Below are 18418 nucleotides of genomic sequence, written 5' to 3'. Positions count from 1 at the left end.
GGTCCAATTACTTAGTGAAAAGCTTATCAATGATCTTTTTTTTCTTTTATCAAATCTATGCCAAAGTATCCATTTAATAAATCATCCAGTTTCACCCAAGACATAGAAACATACACATCAAACTTTCATGTCATACCCCACAAATTATGTGCTAATGTGCTTGTGTAAGATTAGATCAAACATGTAAATTCTCAACTGCCTAAAGCAAGTAACCAAACAGAAAAACTCTATCATCAGATCACGTGTTTAAAATTTTAAGCTCACCAATGGAATCAAATAACAATTCAGATTTTAAGACAACATGAACATATATATAATGTGTGCAATGTGTGTACATGTCCCCCATACCCCCAAACTTAAATTACACATTGTCCCCAATGAGCATATAACATGGAAAGATCTGACCTAGGAAAGGAAGAACTGTCTGAATTGGTATGGCTCCTAGCACACCCCCAAACTTGAATGCAAGCACAATTTTTCCTGAAAAACAAACTACTAACATCATAATGGAAAACAACACTTAAGTAAAACTACAAAAATAAAATGAAAAACAAACATTAAAATAAAAAGGATATGATGTGGGGTGCCTCCCATGAGCGCTAAGTATAACGTCTTCAGCTAGACTGTGGTTCTGCTTCAGTACTATTGTTCTGCATCTTGGATAGACTGGAATGCCAAATCTTCATCTCTTGGTACCAATTTCAATTCAAGATATGGCTTTACTCTGTGTCCATTCACCTTGAATGTCTGATTTTTTTCTGGACTATGAACCTTCAAAGCTCCATGAGGAAACACTTTGGTGAGAACACAAGGACCAAACCATCTAGACTTAAGCTTACCAAGGAAGAGTCTTAATCTTGAATTGTAGATCAACACCTTCTGTCCCACATGAAACTCCTTCCTGATCAGTTGCTTATCATGATATGCTTTGGTTCTTTCCGAGCTTGGCGTTCTCATATGCATCATGCCTCAATTCCTCAAGTTCATTTAGTTGTAGCTTCCTCTTGTCACCGGCTTATTTCATGTCAAAGTTGAACTTATTGATGGCCCAATACGCTCTGTGCTCCAACTCCACTGGTAGATGACATGCTTTCCCAAAGACCAACCGATATGGGGACATACCAATAAGTGTTTTGTATACAATCCTATAAGCCCATAGTGCATCATTCAAGCGCATAGGCCAATCCTTCCTGCTGGGATTCACTGTCCTTTCTAGGATGCTTTTGATGTCTTTGTTGCTTATCTCCACTTGACCACTAGTTTGAGGATGGTATGGAGTGCCAACCTTATGTGTGATCCCATACTTCTTTATCAAAGAAGCAAAGGCATGATTGTTCAAATGGCTACCTCCATCACTGATTATCGCCTTGGGCGTCCCAAACCTAGCAAAGATGTTTTCCTGCAAAAACTTCACAACCACTTTATGATCATTAGTCTTTGAGGGGACAGCCTCGACCCACTTAGACATATAATCCACACCCACAAGAATATATAAATAACCATATGAGTTAAGAAATGGACCCATGAAGTCAATTCCTCATACATCAAAGAGCTCTACCACTTGAATGTTTTGCAATGGCATCTGATTTCTCGATGAGATGTTACCTGTCCTCTGGCATCTATCACAAGAGCTACAAAACAAAAAGGCATCTTTAAACACATTAGGCCAAAAAACCCCAGATTGTAATACCTTAAGAGCTATTCTCTTGGCCCCAAAGTGTCCTCCACAAGCAAACTAATTGCAATGCTGCAATATGCTCATGTGCTTCTCCTCTGAGACACAACTTTTGATGATTTGATCAGGGCAAAATTTGAACAGATAGGGGTCATCCCAATGGCAATGTCTAGATATAGACATCAACCTCTTCCTTTCTTGACTAGACATATCTGGAGGAAAAACCTTGGCAGTTATACAATTAACAATATCTGCATACCATGGAAGTTTGGTATCTACTATAAATAACTGCTCATTTGGGAAATTTTCATTCAAAGGAAGCTCATCTCCTTCTTCTTCATGAAGTAGCCTGGATAGGTGATCTGCCAGCACATTCTCACTACCCTGCTTATCTTTAATCTCAAGGTCAAACTCTTGTAGTAATAGTACCCATCTGATTAATCTAGGCTTTGCATCTTTCTTTGCAAACAAATATCTCAAAGCAGCATGGTCAGTGAATACTATAACCTTAGAACCAATCAGGTATGATCTAAACTTCTCCAAAGCAAATATGACAGCTAATAACTCTTTCTCAGTAATAGAATAATTTAGTTGAGCATCATTCAATGTTCTAGAAGCATAATAAATAGCATAAGATACCTTATTGATTCTTTGGCCTAAGACAGCTCCCAAGGCAAAGTCACTAGCATCACACATGAGCTCAAATGGAAGGTTCCAATCAGGTGCCATCATTATTGGTGTAGATATGAGCAGCTTTTTCAATGTGTTGAAAGCATTCATGCATTCTTCAGACCATTCAAACTTGGCATCTTTGGCTAGCAATGCGCTGGCAATGCACAGAGGGGTCTAGAGATCTTGGAGAAATCCTTGATGAACCTTCTATAAAATCCAGCATGTCCAAGAAAACTTCTTACACCCTGCGCTATCATAGGAGGAGGGCGTTTGGAGATGATGTCAATCTTGGCCTTATCTACCTCAATGCCTTTGCTGAAAATGGAATGACCCAACACAATTCCTTGTTGAACCATGAAGTGGCATTTTTCCCAATTGACCACTAAATTGCATCCTTCACATCTCTTGAGGACACTCTTCAGATGATCAAGGCATTCATCAAAATTAGATCCAAAAACAATAAAATCATCCATAAATACCTCAATGAATTTCTCTACCATGTCTAAGAAAATGCTCAGCATGTATCTTTGAAAGGTGGCTAGTGCATTGCATAATCTAAATGGCATCCTTATGTAAGCAAATGTGCCAAAAGGACATGTGAAGGTGGTCTTCTATGGTCCTCTGGTGCTATTGCAATATGGTTGTAGCCACTGTACCCATCTAAGAAGCAATAGTATCTATGGCCAGCTAACCTCTCTAGCATCTAATCAATGAAGGGTAGAGGGAAGTGATCTTTTCTTGTCACCTTGTCACCTTGTTCAGCCTTCTGTAGTCGATGCATACCCTCCAACCAGTGGTTATTCTTGTAGGTATCAGCTCATCATCTTCATTCTTCACCACTGTGATACCACGCTTCTTTGAAACTACTTGAACTGGACTTACCCACTTACTGTCTGAGATGGGATAGATAATGCCAACATCCAATAGTTTTAATACCTCTGCATTGACTACCTCCTTCATGTGTGGGTTGAGTCTTCTTTGTGCATCCCTAGTTGGCTTTCCTTCGTCCTCAAGGAAGATTTGATTCATGCACTTGGCTGGACTTATTCCCTTGATGTCAGCAATAGTCCATCCCAAAGCAGTTTTATGCTCTCTAAGAACTCTCAATAGCTTCTCTTCTTCCCCAAAACTTAGATTTGCACCAACTATTATAGATAGTGTCTTGTTCTCTCCTAAGTAGGCATATGTCAGATGCTCTAGCAACTGCTTCAATTCCAATTTTGGCGCCTAAACAATAGAAGGGACAAGAGTCTCAAAGGGAGGAATGTACTTACTTGAACGTGGTGGAAAGGCCTCAAGGAGGTGCACAGCTTCAATGATGTCATCAGTAACATCTTCAAAATCTGGCTTAATGTCCTGCTTTGTGAAACTATGAGTGAGGGTGGCCTCCAATGGATCACTATGTTGGACCTGAAAAACTTTCTCAACAACACCTTGGATCATACAAACATTAAAGCATTCTAAATCATCTTGAGGTAATTTCAATGCAACAAATATTTTGAATTCTATCTTCTCACCATTCACCTTCATACTCATAATTCCTTTTTTCACACATATTTTTGTATCAGCAGTTAACATAAAGGGTCTTCCTAAGATAATAGGTAAAGGTGATGGCATAGGGGATTCTTCCATATCCAATACAATGAAATCAATAGGTAAAATAAACTCACCGACCTTTACCAAAACACCCTCAAGTATACCTCTTGGTCTTTTGATGCTTCTGTCTGCCAATTGCAATGTGATAAAGTTTGGTTGAAGCTCCCCCAAACCTAGTGTCTCAGATATAATGTATGGCAGCAAATTGACCCCTGCTCCTAGATCCAGCAATGCACGCTCAAAAGGATAGTCTCCTATCCTGCAAGGGATGGTAAAACTACCTGGATCTTTTAGCTTTGGTGGTAGTTTTCTTAACAACACCGCAGTTACCTCCTCTGTTAAAGCCATTGTTTCATGCTCCTGAAACTTCCTTTTATGAGTGCAACAATCCTTTAAAAATTTAGTATATGAGGGAATTTGTTTAATTGCATCTAATAAAGGAATATTAATCTCTACTTCTCTTAAGGTCTCAAAAATGTCAAGAAGTTGTTTTTCTTTTTTTGGCTTTACTAACCTTTGAGGGAAGGGTGGTGCATTCACCTTCTCCATTTTATTGACCTTGGATGTTGAGGATTCCTCTGGAGATGCTTGAGATGTCTCTACAGTTCCTATGATCTTGCCATTTCTGAGAGTTATGACAACTTTCAATTGCTGGTGACCTCCTAGATTAGGTATTGTTTGGGCTGAAAATTCACCATGCTTTCTTTCACTCAGCTACCTGGCCATTTGCCCCATTTGTGCTTCCAGTCTTTGAATGGCTTGATCGGTTCTTTCAATAGCTTGATCAGTCCTTGCATTGACTTGTCTTTGATCAGTCCGGAATTGTCTTTGCTCTATCATAAATTCCTTTTGTGTATTCACCCGGGTGAGCATCATACTCTCCAGGTCATTCTTCTTTGACTCTTGAATTGGTTGGCTGCTTGTTGGGAGTTTCTAGGCTGCCCATGAGGGTTCAAAGCATTCTGATTGTTACTCCATGAGAAATTGGGGTGGTTTCGCCACCCTAGATTGTAGATGTTGGAGTATGGATTGTTTTTGGGAGGATAATTGTTATGTCCCACATAGTTTGCTTGCTCCTGATCTGCAAATGAATACAAAGGGCAACTCTCAGTAGTGTGATCAGAATAAAAACATATGGCACATACTTGGAGTTGGGCTGCTTGCTGAACAGGAGAGATGTTCTAAGTAGTCATGGCATTTACAAGCATATTTAATGTCTTCTGCATGACAGCCATCTGATTTTGCACTCCGCTATTTGTGTTTACTTCATACATGCCCTTACTCCTTACTCCTTGCCTCCCTCAAAATGAGAATTGTTGGGAGTGCTCACTCAATGTCTCGAAGAGCTCTATGGCTTCCTCACTACTATTTTCCATCAGCCCACCTCCACAAGCTGAATCAACAATACCCTTGTTAATGTCATTTAAACCTTCATAAAAAGCTTGTACCTGATCATCTTCAGGTAGGTTATGATGTGGACACTTGAGAAGCAGCTCATTGAAGTGTCCCCATGCTTTGAAGAAAAGGTCTCCATCTCTCTGTTGAAAAGATTGAATATCCCTTCTAAGCTGCCTTGTCTTTTGAGCCAGGAAAAACTTCTTTAGGAACTTACTAGACAACTCTTCCCAAGTATGAATGGAATCTGCAGGTAAGGAATTATACCACAACTTAGCATTATCTTTCACGGAAAAAGGAAATAGGACTAACCTGATTCCCTCCGGAGTTAGGCCCTGGATGTGCTGAAGCTTGCAGAGATCAAAGAACTCCCTAAGATGCAACTGTGGATCCTCAGTACCTGTGCCTTGAAGTGAGTCAAAGCACTGAGTATTTGTTGTGATATATTGTAATTTCCTTCCACCTCCGGTTGATAGGCGATGTATGATGGCTGGTTGAGGTTTTGCAGGATGAAAGACTCTTGGCACTAGTGGCGGGTTCTCTAGCAGATCTTCCATTGTTTCCTCAACTTCTTCTTCTTCTTCTGTGTTGGAGTTGTATCTAGGCCTTTGTCAAATGGTCCAATCAATTTCTAGATCGAGTGGAAGGATGGTTAAGGCCTGAGATCGACGACCTTGCATAAGAACATTTGCCTCTGCAACCACAGCAGCTTCAATATTGCTGTCTAGATGCCCTTTGGAACTGCGCTCGATCGCAGGGTTAGTGCGCTCGATCACACTCGGTCTATGCTCGAACGCAGTAGTAGAATGCAGTATGCCACAGAACTAAAACAAAATAGAAAACAGAGAAAAAGAACGGAAAAAAAAAAAAACAAAACAAAACAAAACAAAAAAAAAAACAAAACAAAACAAAACAAAAACAAAAAAATTAAGAATTAAGAATTAAAATAACAAAACTAAAGAAAAATAATTCAAAACAAAATTTGATGCAATCCCCGGCAACGGCGCCATAAACTTGCTGTGCAAATATCCACCTAAATTAATAGGCAAATAAATGTACTTTTAACTCATAAGTATGAGATCATTCCCACGAGGATTGCCGTAAATTATGCTTAAAATAGATTCCGTAATTAAAACAAAACAAAGAGTGATTTTTGAGTTAATAAAGATAAAGGTAGGGCTTTGATATCTACCACTAATCATGCTCAAATAATATAACAATATGCCAATGCTTTAATCATATTATGAATACCTAATGTTTACCAACCTAAGAGCATGAGTATATACTCCCTAAGTTATAGATTTTCCTAAGCGACGAATTAGGCATGAGTGTATACTCTAACTCTTTTCTTTCTTAAAAGATTTAGCATGGGTGTATACAAAGTTGTTCTTTAAGAAAGCATAAATTTATGGAAATCGACAAACACACGAAACCTAAGGCATGGATGTATACTTCCGGTTTTCCATGTTGATTAACCTAAGAACTAGTGAGGAATTCTTTTGTTACTCTATTAAGCCCAGTACTCGATCATCCAAAATGACTTAATTAACTAATCAATACCACATGCATATGTTGATCAGGCACACACATATGATGAATTCAATAAAACAGGAATTAATCAAGTTAAGCATCACAATATGATTATCACAAAGGTGCCAATATTGAAATATTAAATAAACATAATTAGGGCTTCAATCTAGCCCTACTAAAGAGTTTAGTTACACATGAGTTTAATGTTAAACATCTTCATAAAATAAAATAGAAGGAAAAGAATAAACCCGAAACTTGAGCTTGAAGAGCCTCAAATTCTTCTCCTTGAAATTATCTGTCTATTCTATAAGCTTAATGGTCTATTTATAGGCCTTAGGAATACTCTAGAAACTCTAAAAATCGTAGCTTTTGCGTTCTAGTTCACTTAGGGTTTTGAAAACCCTAGTTGGGGTGAAAAAGGGCACTTTCCAAAATAGGGCGCTGCTACCTCGCTCTTTATGCACGAGTGCGCTCGATCACGGTCCGTGTGCACTCGATTGCAGGTCTGCGATCAATCTTTTGTGTTGGGCGCTAGATCCCACATGCAATCGATCATGCTTCTTGTGCGCACAAGCACAAGGCTACGCTCATTTCTTGACATTCTCTGGTAGTGCGCTCAAGCGCAAGTTCCCTGCGATCGATCGCACTATCAAAACCTTTAACTTTTTTCAAATTTGCTCTTTAAGCCCGATACTTCTAGAAATGCTTCATTTTCTTCCAAAAACCTATAAAACAAAAGAAAATACATAAATGAAATAAAATAGCACAAACTAACAAAACTAAGGAATTAACAAATATAAATTAAAGGCTAAAATATAAATATTTTGGCACTTATCAGCTAGAAGGTAATTTAATTATAAGTTTATATATATATATATATATATATATATATATATATATATATATATATATTGTCTTGACATGAATTTAAAATAGTAACAGAGGTATTAAATTATAAGACCATAAAATATCTCATTATAGATTTAAATAATAATTAACATAATTTATAAATTCTCCTCTAAAAACAAAATTCTTGCAATTCATTGAAATTGTGTATTTTAATTTACCCTATAGGTAAATGTTGGGGTCGTTGCACTTGGCCTCAAGACGGTTGATCAAAGAAGGGTGGAAAGATTAGTTGTATTAGGGTTGACATTAACACTCAAATAGGAAAACAAAAAAAGGGGATGATAATTGCAATTTTGTTCTCATCCAACTATTTGATTTCTCTTCATAGTTGGCTTATTGGTTTTCATTTTCCCTAGCAGAAACAAAAACTCAATGACAGTCTCACCTTTTGAACTAACTTTTGGATTAAGAAAAACCCAAGATCACCTAACACTGGTATCAAAACCTAGGTTCAACCAACAAATCTGTCCAATAGTCCACGGGAGAAACAGGTTGTCTATACTCCAACCCAAGGGCCGATATGTGAGAGGGAGATTGTTAGAGTTATTCTACATTAGTTGTGAAATGTGCTGGCAGTCGATTTATAAGTGTAAAAAAAAGCCTCACCTTTTGAGCTGGCTTTTGGGATTGAAAAAGGCCAAAGACCACTCAACAGTTCATTTACTCCACATGCTTGTTTATAGGTTGTTGTTTTAGCCCCCAAGGGATTTAGCTTAGGTGATATACCTGGAACAATTTTTTCAACGGTTTAGATTTAATTCCAAGTTCCTTACAAAAAAGAAAAAGTGAGTAAAATTAAATCTCGAAGTAGCCTTTGCCTTTCGGGGTTTTCCTCCGCATTTTACACTAATATGCTTCATCCTTACATTTTTTTTTTTTTTCTTGTTTTTTCCTCCTGAACTACCAAGTTGCAATTAATTAGGGTCCTGCATTCCCTGAATAAAGACAAAAATCTCTTGCAGAAGACCATGAGGCAGATGGGTAGCTTGAAGCCTTGATTTGGTTAAAACCCAATATCCATTTAACTGATGTTCGGGTTTGTGTAAGTACAGGCATTTGTTTTCAAGAAGCCCAATAACGATTAAGAGCAATGTGAGCCCATATTCTATTTTACTGGATCCGTGGGTTAATAAAAACCCACAGAGTGGCCTTCTCATGCTCATCTGGTAAACTTTATTGGGTTGGGCCCGGAATGGGTTACAACATACATATATGCTAGGTTCGGCCCACTTCTGTTCCCCTTCCATCTGCTACAATAAACCCCAGCCCAAAAAAAAAAGGAAAAAAAATGATTAAACAAGATTTTATTACCTTTCACCTTCAGGAACGATGTACTAATGTTGTTCTTTGAGGTTGTTTGAGGTTGTTTTAGAGTGTGTTTGATGAGAAATATTAGGGAGTCAAACAAATGAATCTAGAAAAATTTTCAAACTGATATCGCAGACCGTGAGTGGCAGATAAGAGAAAGAATTGCATTTTTCATAATTTAAAAACCCTTGCCACGTCAGTTTAAAAATTTTTCTGAATTCATTTGTTTGGCTTTTTAGCACTTCTTGTGTTTGATAATGTAATCTTGCAAGATTAAAAGTATAACTTTAAAATTTAAACTAAATCGTAAAAATTCGTTTGGAACTGCATTTTAAAAAAAAAAAAAAAAATTGTGTTTTAAAAACATAGAAAATTTGCGTTTTAAAATTGCAAGTAAGAGGCTGCATTTTTTAAAACTCACGATTTTAAGGATAAACTAAGATTTTTACAAAATGCTTAAATGCATTTTTAAAAATTACGTTTTTAAATTGCATAATTTTTAAAGAGAGCCCCTACTATCCGGTCCGTTCTTAAAAGTGGTGTTTTGCAGCATCTATTCATTTGTTGACACATCACACATCTTATTTTAACAAAATAAAAAACATCAGATAACAGAAAACATACAACCAAACCACCGGCCCCGACACCAGCCAAACCACCGACGCCGGCCAGCATCCCCAACGTGACCCACGGTTGGGTCAGGCCGTGACCCAGCCGTGGGTCACCCTCTCTGGCCATTTTTCTATCAAATTCAGCCTCAAAACTCGATTTTAATGCTTCTAAACCCATTTCTAATGACTCAAAACTCATTTTTGAATTCAAAACTAAATCGTAGAGGGGAAGGTTAACCCGTTTCTAATGCCACATGTCATGATCTAGCTGTGGTTCGGGTTCTCTCTCACAATCTCTGCATCTCTCTTTCTCTCTCCCGTGCTTCTTTCTCCCTCTCTCTCACAACATCTCTCTTTCTCTGTTAAGGGAGAGGAGTTGTCGGCATATGGGTAAGGAAAAGGAAGAAGAAAAAAACTTTTAAAATCTAGTGTTTTAGGTTGTAGATTAGTTTTGTGCATTTTTTATGCTTTAGATGATGTGTCTTTCTTCTATTGGTCCCTACTCGGAGTTTATTCTTTTTTTTTTGGGATCTACTCGGAGTTTATTAATATCTAGGAAATGGTAGGATTACAAGTTACAAAATATCCTAACATGTTCTCCTACACATCATACGTAAAAGAAACCAGAAACACTTAAAAACCAAGAAGGCGATGTATGGAATAAAGAAAATGATTCGGTAAACATCCCAAACTTGCCGTCCTCTGCCTTTTATTGGACTATGTGCCTCTTTGTGCGGGTAAAATCTACTCATATCAAACTCTTTGGTTTATTAGACTGTTAGAATATATAGACCAAAAAAATAAAAATAAAAATAAAAATAAAAAAATAAAAACAAAAACAAAAAAAAAACCTCTTTGGGTACAAAATGTAGGTATAAATTCATTTTTTGTTTAGAGTTTTGATAAATAGTTTCATAAGTTTTAAAAAGCATTAAACACTTTTGTAAGTAAAAGGGAATAAATTAGTCTATGAGTTTAGAAAAGTTAACTAAATTTGTTAATATATTATATCAGCACGAATCAAGCCCATCAGTAGAGGTGGCCAAACTACCTCATGGCCATTAAGAATGCCTAGGCCATCCCTTAATATATATATATAAATATGGGGTTGATCAAACCACCTCCACCCCAAATATGCTCAAAAGGATTGTCCGTCCATCCCCATTTAATGCGTTAACGGATTCTATCAACTTTTTTAATAGTTTTTTCTTATCTTAGAGAGTGATTAATGATTAATAACTTTTTAAAAATAAAAAATAAACTATTTATCAAAATTCTTAACAACAATGACCAAAAGTGCATTTACCCTAAAGTATTCAATTGGTAAATCATATATGCTACATTATTAATTATTATAATGCATCACTTAATTAATAATTAAGTTCTCATTTCTCATGTGAAATCAAACAATCCAATTTACTTACCCCAAAAAAAAATCCAATTTTATTGACATATTTATTCGGTTATATACAAGACAAAATGCATTATCTCTCAAGATCACGTCCATCACAACTCTTCTGTTCCTCTATATTCTCCATTTTCATCACTTGAATTTGAATATAATTCTTCATAAAATTTCTATTTTTACGTATACGGCCAAATGGCGCGGTGGTTACGGGCATGTGAGCCGTAGCCTCACCTTCACCACGTGCTCGTTTCCAATTCGACCACTTTGATGGAGCACGTGCAGGTCGCGGTTGCCCTTTTTGGCGGGTGGGTGAGATGTCCGGTTGGGGGACATCACGTGGAGGGCCCCACCGGGAATTGTCAGAGCGCACGATCACTCACATGACTAAGATTTAATGCACTCTCGGGAATGATACACGTGTCCCGATGTCCCCGGATTTATCGGCCAAAGAATCACCGTTGATTGCGATCAGAGAGAGGCGTTGCGGGCCCCGCGGTTGTACGCGAGTTGCGGAGGCATTGACGGCTGTGATTTCCGAACCTGACATTCTTATCGTATCCTCGTCTTTATTTTGTCCACTTGTAAGTGTGAGTCAATTAAAACCTCCGCCGACGCAGTTTTTTTTTTTTGATTTACAATAGAATATTGATATTTTTCAAAATATAAATAAAAGATTTTAATTAACACGTTGAGACATTTGCATAATTAAAATTTCAAAATTTTTGGTCTCGATTCTATTCATAGAATCGAATTTATTATGTACTAATTAATGTGGTTTTTATCCGGTGTCACAAGAATCGATATGAATTTCCATTATTTATAATCATATTTTTATTTTAAGAAAAAAAAAAAAAGGATTTGTAACTTGTTTTTGTGAAAAAATAAAAAAAAAATGATAAAGGTACAACTTAAACTCAATTTTGACCTAACTTTTCTCTTAAGTTAAAAAAATAAAAAAAAATAAAAAAACTACATGTGGAGGAGAGAGAGAGAGCCGTAAATTAGAGAGAGAAAGATAAATTTAGTCTAAAAATTGAGCCAAAGTTGAGTTTAAGTTATGACTATATCACACTTCAAAAATAAATACCAATTGAATTGAAGTACTGGGATTCTTCAAACAATCCCTTTCACATATACCTTGTGTTTATGCATGGTTTTTTTCTTTTTTTTTTTGTCTTAATTAATTTATAAAAGCAATATGTGTTTTTTATTAGGTAAGAAACATGTATTTTTTTAATAACATCTGCTTTAAAATTAGGGAAAAAAATGCACTGATCCGTTCGAGATATATATATATATATATATATATATATATATATATATATATGACTTTTAAAGGTTGAATTGAAAAAAAAAAAAAAAAAATTAAAAATTAATCCAACTTGTAAAGAGAATTGCTATTTGTCTTTCTATTGTACAATTTTATTTAAAAAATCAGCTAGTAAATATATAGGATTTATACCTTTATTTACGTGAATCTTACAAATTTAATAACTGAAAATAACGTTAAAGTTTCTGATTTTGGAAGAAATTTGTGCGGAGTATATAGAATGTGGACAATATTCAAGTTGCAATGGTATCCCGTTGGCATCTGAAGAAGAAGCAGAAGACATCCTTTGGCCAAGTTGCCGTCCACGACCGTTAGTGGGGACGCACGGATTCTGGTGTCGGCTTTTGAGTTTCCCTTTAAAATCTCCAAATCACTTTTGTTGGATATTTTGAGAGTCAAAAACAAAAAAAATATTATCCAAACGGATCTTATATTGTTATTTAAAATCGTTTTTCATCTTTCTTTTTTACATATTTTCCAACTGTCGCAATTAAGTACCTGCATGGAAGTTTGCGTTTGTGGGGCTTTACTCATCTATAATATAATCCTTTGCAAATTCACATATTACTGCACGCCCTTCCTTTTTCTGATTTATTGCTATGGTGACATGGAAGTCATGTCTTTTCTTCTTTTTTGCCTTTAGAAGCTGTTCTTGGTTTTGTTTTATACATCTTTTGAATTTTTTTTTTTTTCTTAAAAAAAAGGAAAAAAGTGTTGTGATGTGTATAAAGATGAGAGAAATGTTTTTTTAGTGGAGTTTACATTTGCAAAAAAAAAAATTATGTGAGGTACACTTACTTTACTTTAAGAAAATACGAGTAAATGTAGAATTGACTTCTTGTTGAAATAAAAAAATAAAAATAAAAAACCCTAAACTTCACTTAAATTTTTTGAAGTTTCATCACTTTTGTAATTATTTTTTAAAAGTTTAAAAATTCTCAATTTAATCAATTAAAATTTTTAATTTTTTGTAATGTTAAGAGCACTCACAATGGCTTATCCATTTCTTACTTTTATCTAAAATAGATAAGCAAAATATTAAAAAATCCCTCTACATTGGATTATGCATCTCAAATGCAAAATTTTTTTTTTTTTTTTTGCATTTGTGAGCAGGCACCTCTGAGTAATTCTAGGTGGCATACTTGTGTCTTACTAAGAATGATGTGACTATTACAATCACAATTGGACTTTTAATTAATCATTATTGAATTTTGATCAGTAGGTGATTTTAATAGCTACATCATTCTTAGTAGGACACAAGTAAGCCACCTAGAGTTACTCGGCACCTCTACATCTAGCGAACATTGTTCACATATAAATCTCATTAGTATACTATTTATTTCTCTCCACATCTCTCTTTTCCCAAAATTTCCTCTTACTATTTCTCTTCCGCATCTCTCTTTTTCCAAAATGTTCTTCTACTATTTCTCTCTCCATATCTCTTTTGTTCCAAAAAGTTGAAAAATAGGATCTTTAGGAAAAATACAATCCTTATAAAAAAAAAAAAAAAAAATGTAAATGATATAGATAACAAAAAAAAAAAAAAAAAAAGATAATCGGATGTATAGTGTATTTTAAAACTCATTAGATAGACTAATAAAGTGGATTTTGATTAGCCATTTTGCATAAAAATATACATAAACCACTGTGAATGCTCTTTCCATTTCGTTAGTTTTTTTTTTTTTTTGGTTAAATCCTAACGGAGCAATGTCAAAATTACCAAAATACCTCCATTTATATTTTTGAAAAAATTAAAATAAAAAATTTAGGCTTGGTAATACTGAAATTTGCAAAAATAATCACACTTGAATCTTTGCACTTTTTTTATTATTATTTTGGAAATTTTGATAGGATTTAACAGATAAGTGTAGGGGTGGGCACGGGTCGAATTGGGGCGGGTATCGCCCATTTTAGCTACCCAACCCGCATGGTGCGGGTATTAAAAATCGTACTTGAGACCCGGTTGTAGAGAGAGAGAGAGAGAGAGAGAGAGAGAATGAAGGAGATTCAGAGAAAGACAGAAACCTGGATGTCATGGACGATGGTTGATCGGCACAAGAAAGAAACAGAAGAAAGAAGCTAAATAAAGCAGGAGAAATTGAAGAAATAAAATGAAGAAAGAAAGAGGAAGCGGCAAAATTGCGGGGCAGGGCGGGTACCCAGTAAATTAAAAACTTATACCCGTAATCCGACCCGCCCCGTGCGGGTATCCTAATATATAAGCTAGATTTGCTTTTTTTATGAGGAAACCCGCGCAGGGCAGTGTGGTTTGGATCGGGTTATACGGGTTTGCCCACTCCTAGAAGAGTGATATTACAATAAATAAATAAATAAATAAATAAAAGTTAGATATATTAAATTGAGAGTTTTTAAATTTTAGAGAATAATTGAAAAAATAATAAAAATTCAAAAGAAATTTTTTCTAAAAAAAAAAAAGAGTGGCTACGTGGCCATCTTCAATAAACAAGAAGGCGTTGTTGGACAGTAGCCGGCATGGTTAATGTGGTTGCATGGCCATCCTAGTAGCCTAGTAGAGGTGGCTGCATAATTGTCCTCACCAAGACAAAGATGGTTTCTATCCTCCAAAGACGGCCATCTTTTTTTAAATAAGCACCTGAAGTTAAGTTGCCTTTATGCTGGGCGGCTAAATGCCAATAATTAAGTTAATCAACAATTATGTTGGGCAAAACTGGAAGTGACAGAGTGAATAATACAATCAGTTCTAATCATGTTGCAGTAAAAAGTGTCGGCTGAGGAAATCATTTTCACTAAAAAGAGCTTATTATAAGGATTCATATAGCTCTAGTCCTGTTTGAATTATTATTATTTTTTTAATAAGTAAAATAGTATTTTTACGTGATATAAAGATTAAATTTGTTTTTACATTTTTAAGAGTTTTTTTTTTTTTTTAAGGAAACTTTATTTACTAAGAAAACTTTATTTACTATCTATGATTTTTTTTTTTTTTTTTTCATTTTTGCAATCATATCTTTAAACTTTAAAAACTGTTAATTTAGATTTTAGTTCATTTGTCTTTCAATTATATTTTTAATTTCACCATTCGGTTGGCATTTTCTATTAATTCCTATAAAAAATTTTAAAAATACCATTTTTTTAAATAAAAAAATATTAATTTTTTAGGGAAAATCCACTTTACCCCTTGAAGTTTCAGGGGGTTTTTTAATTTGAACCCCCAAATTTAAAAATTGGCAATGTACCCCCTAATGTTTCAAAAAATTTCAATTTAAACCTTCCATTACTAATTTCCGTTAAATTGGACATAAATTTTTTTAAAAAAACTTGAGGGTAATTACATAATTTCATAGATTTCCGTCCAATTTGACGAAAATTAGTAACGGAAGATTTAAATTGAAAATTTTTCAAACATTAGGCGGTACATTGCCAATTTTTAAACTTTGGAGTTCAAATTGAAAAACACATGAAACTTAAGTGGGATAAAATGGATTTTTTCCTAATTTTTTTTTTCCCTAAAAACAAATGAGGGGTATTTTGAGAACATTGACACTCCCATTATTAGGATTTAATGAAAAATCTTAACGGAAGAATGAAATTAATTGATAAATACACTAAATTAACACTTCTTAAAATTTAAAGATATGAACAAAAAAATAATGAAAGATCAAAAGTAATACTTAAAGTTTTCCCAAAATTTTAATGAACCCAGCTGTATACTTCTAATGGCTTTTGACAAAATGAGAAAGACACCATAATGTAGATTGATGTCGAGTGTTATTATTTAGGAGTGCTTGTCTTTGTTCCTCTAGCAAGAGGAAGTTTGATTGCATCGGATTTATTCTATGTTGTTGTGGGGTGACAGACAGGTACTATTATTGATGGATTTTATTTTTATTTATTTTTATTTATTTTTTATTTTTTTATTTTTTTAAGTTATTCTTGATGGTTAATTAAACATATAATTTATTCCAAAGCTACTAGGTTTGAATTTTGAATGTCTGTGACTACTGTTTGAGTATATGATTCGAAAAAGAGATAGTTACTTAGACAAATTCAAAAAATTGCACAAGACTTAATGAAATTTCAATAAGTTTTACTAGTTGAGTATATATATATATATAGGAAGCTGGACAGGATCGAAATTCTTTATAATTAAGTTCTCTGAATAATATGCAATTCGAGCAGCTTTAAAAGAGAGGGATAAGAAACTCACTTGCCTTAGATAACCTGGGACATGGGGCTTACATACCCAGGACAAATGGGCTCTGCAACTCCCTTTTTGTGGGTGGGTCAAAATTTTATACAATTTGATCAAACAATTGTAAGGGATCTTTGTTGGAAGAGTTGATAATAAATATCTAGTCCATCACACCCAATTTTATCTAGAAAACCTCTACAAGCAAACTTTAGCAATATATATAAGAAGACATGGAGAAGAATCTTAAATGAAATGGAGACGAAAAATGACCATTTTACTCATTTTAAATACACTAATTAGATCTTTTTTCATTTCATTTGAATTGATCAAATAGAGAGGATCCGTTTCCACAAGACATTGTACCTATCATTTTCATTTCATTTGAATTGATAAAATGGAGAGGGCCTGTTTCCACAAGACATTATACCTATCATCTTAGTTGAATCAATTGCGCATCAATGGAGACAAAATAATTTCACAAACAAAATTGGAAGAATTTCTTCTTCAATTTAATCTATTAAAATGACATTTGTCATTTAAATATATGATTTTCACCTACATTTTTAAAATAATTAACTAATCGGCCCCCAAAATGTATTATTGTAACCACTACATTGGCTTATTATATTTCTTTTTCTATTTTTTTTTTGGATAAATAGTGATTTTTTTTTTTAATATGCCTTTTAACAAGGATATCATTGATTACAAATTTAAAAAATAAGAAAATCATTCAAAATATAAGTATTACCCGTACGTACCGCTATTGAAGCATGCAATTGCGGTCCAAAATCAAATCCAATAACAAATTAACAAACAAGAGTCATACAAACACTTTGTCTGGTGGAGGAATTAACAATTAAAATTAAAATTAATGGGGGTAGATAATATGATAAATAATTATAATGGGTTAGAAGATGACAAGAAATGAAGAAAAGAGGAAATCTTCATACATTTCTCCTTGATTAATGGCACAAGTGAATTTGCCATGATTTGCGCTGAGTGCAACTACTTTCACACTCGGCTCATCGGAATTAGAAAGGTGAGACAGCCTGTTCAAGTCCCACTCAATAAGGGGAAACAAAAAAAAAAAAGTCGATCAATACTTTCTCTTTGCCTCGTTGAATATCAAAACGAAAAAAGTCCACTCAAGAAACCAAGACCAAGTAATGTGGAAAACTTTTGCTTTTTGGGTTTTAAATAAGTTTTTTTTTTTTTTTTTTTTTTTTGGGGGTCATAGAGTACAATAGGGGGAAAGAAAAAAAAAAAAAGTCCACTCAATAAACCAAGACCAAGTAATGTGGAAAACTTTTTGTTTTTTGAGTTTTAATTTATTTTTATTTTTTTGGTCATAGGGTACATCCGTACATAAGAATGAATGTGAAAGATTAAATAGTAATTACTCTTACAAAAAAAAAAAAATAGTAATTACGAAATAATCAATGACTAATCATACAAAAAAAATACTAAATACTACGGCATCAATTGATGTAATAGTGTTTATCATCTTTTGATTTTTTTTTTTTTTTTTTGTAATATGAGCTGATTTAAAAGTTGATAGACAGTACCATATCAACCGAGTAAAATAAAGGTGTATTATGTAGCATTGCTAAAAAATAAATGATCGAGAGTATCATTTAATTTATCATTTATAAGTTAATTTTTTGAGTTAGAGATAATACTCCATAGCTTTTTATGGCGCGTTTGACATTGCGATTTTATACACAAAAAGTATAATTTTAAACTAAATCGCAGAAAATAAATTGTTTGGAATTGTGTTTTTAAAAATTATAATAAATGTAGAAAATATACG

The 18418-nt window shown here is 34.2% G+C and overlaps 1 non-coding gene across 1 annotated transcript; it reads left to right on the top strand.

Annotated features, from left to right (window-relative positions):
• The first annotated feature begins 5407 nt into the window (after nucleotides 1-5407).
• Nucleotides 5408-5514, top strand: LOC132176769 (small nucleolar RNA R71). The gene has a single exon (XR_009439624.1). It is a non-coding gene; the product is annotated as a small nucleolar RNA R71 (small nucleolar RNA).
• The last annotated feature ends 12904 nt before the right edge of the window (nucleotides 5515-18418 follow it).

Source organism: Corylus avellana, chromosome ca3, assembly GCF_901000735.1.
Source record: "Corylus avellana chromosome ca3, CavTom2PMs-1.0".
Lineage (NCBI taxonomy): Eukaryota > Viridiplantae > Streptophyta > Magnoliopsida > Fagales > Betulaceae > Corylus > Corylus avellana.
The sequence above is the reverse complement of the archived record's forward strand: the minus strand, read 5'-3'. Positions and strand labels throughout refer to the sequence as shown.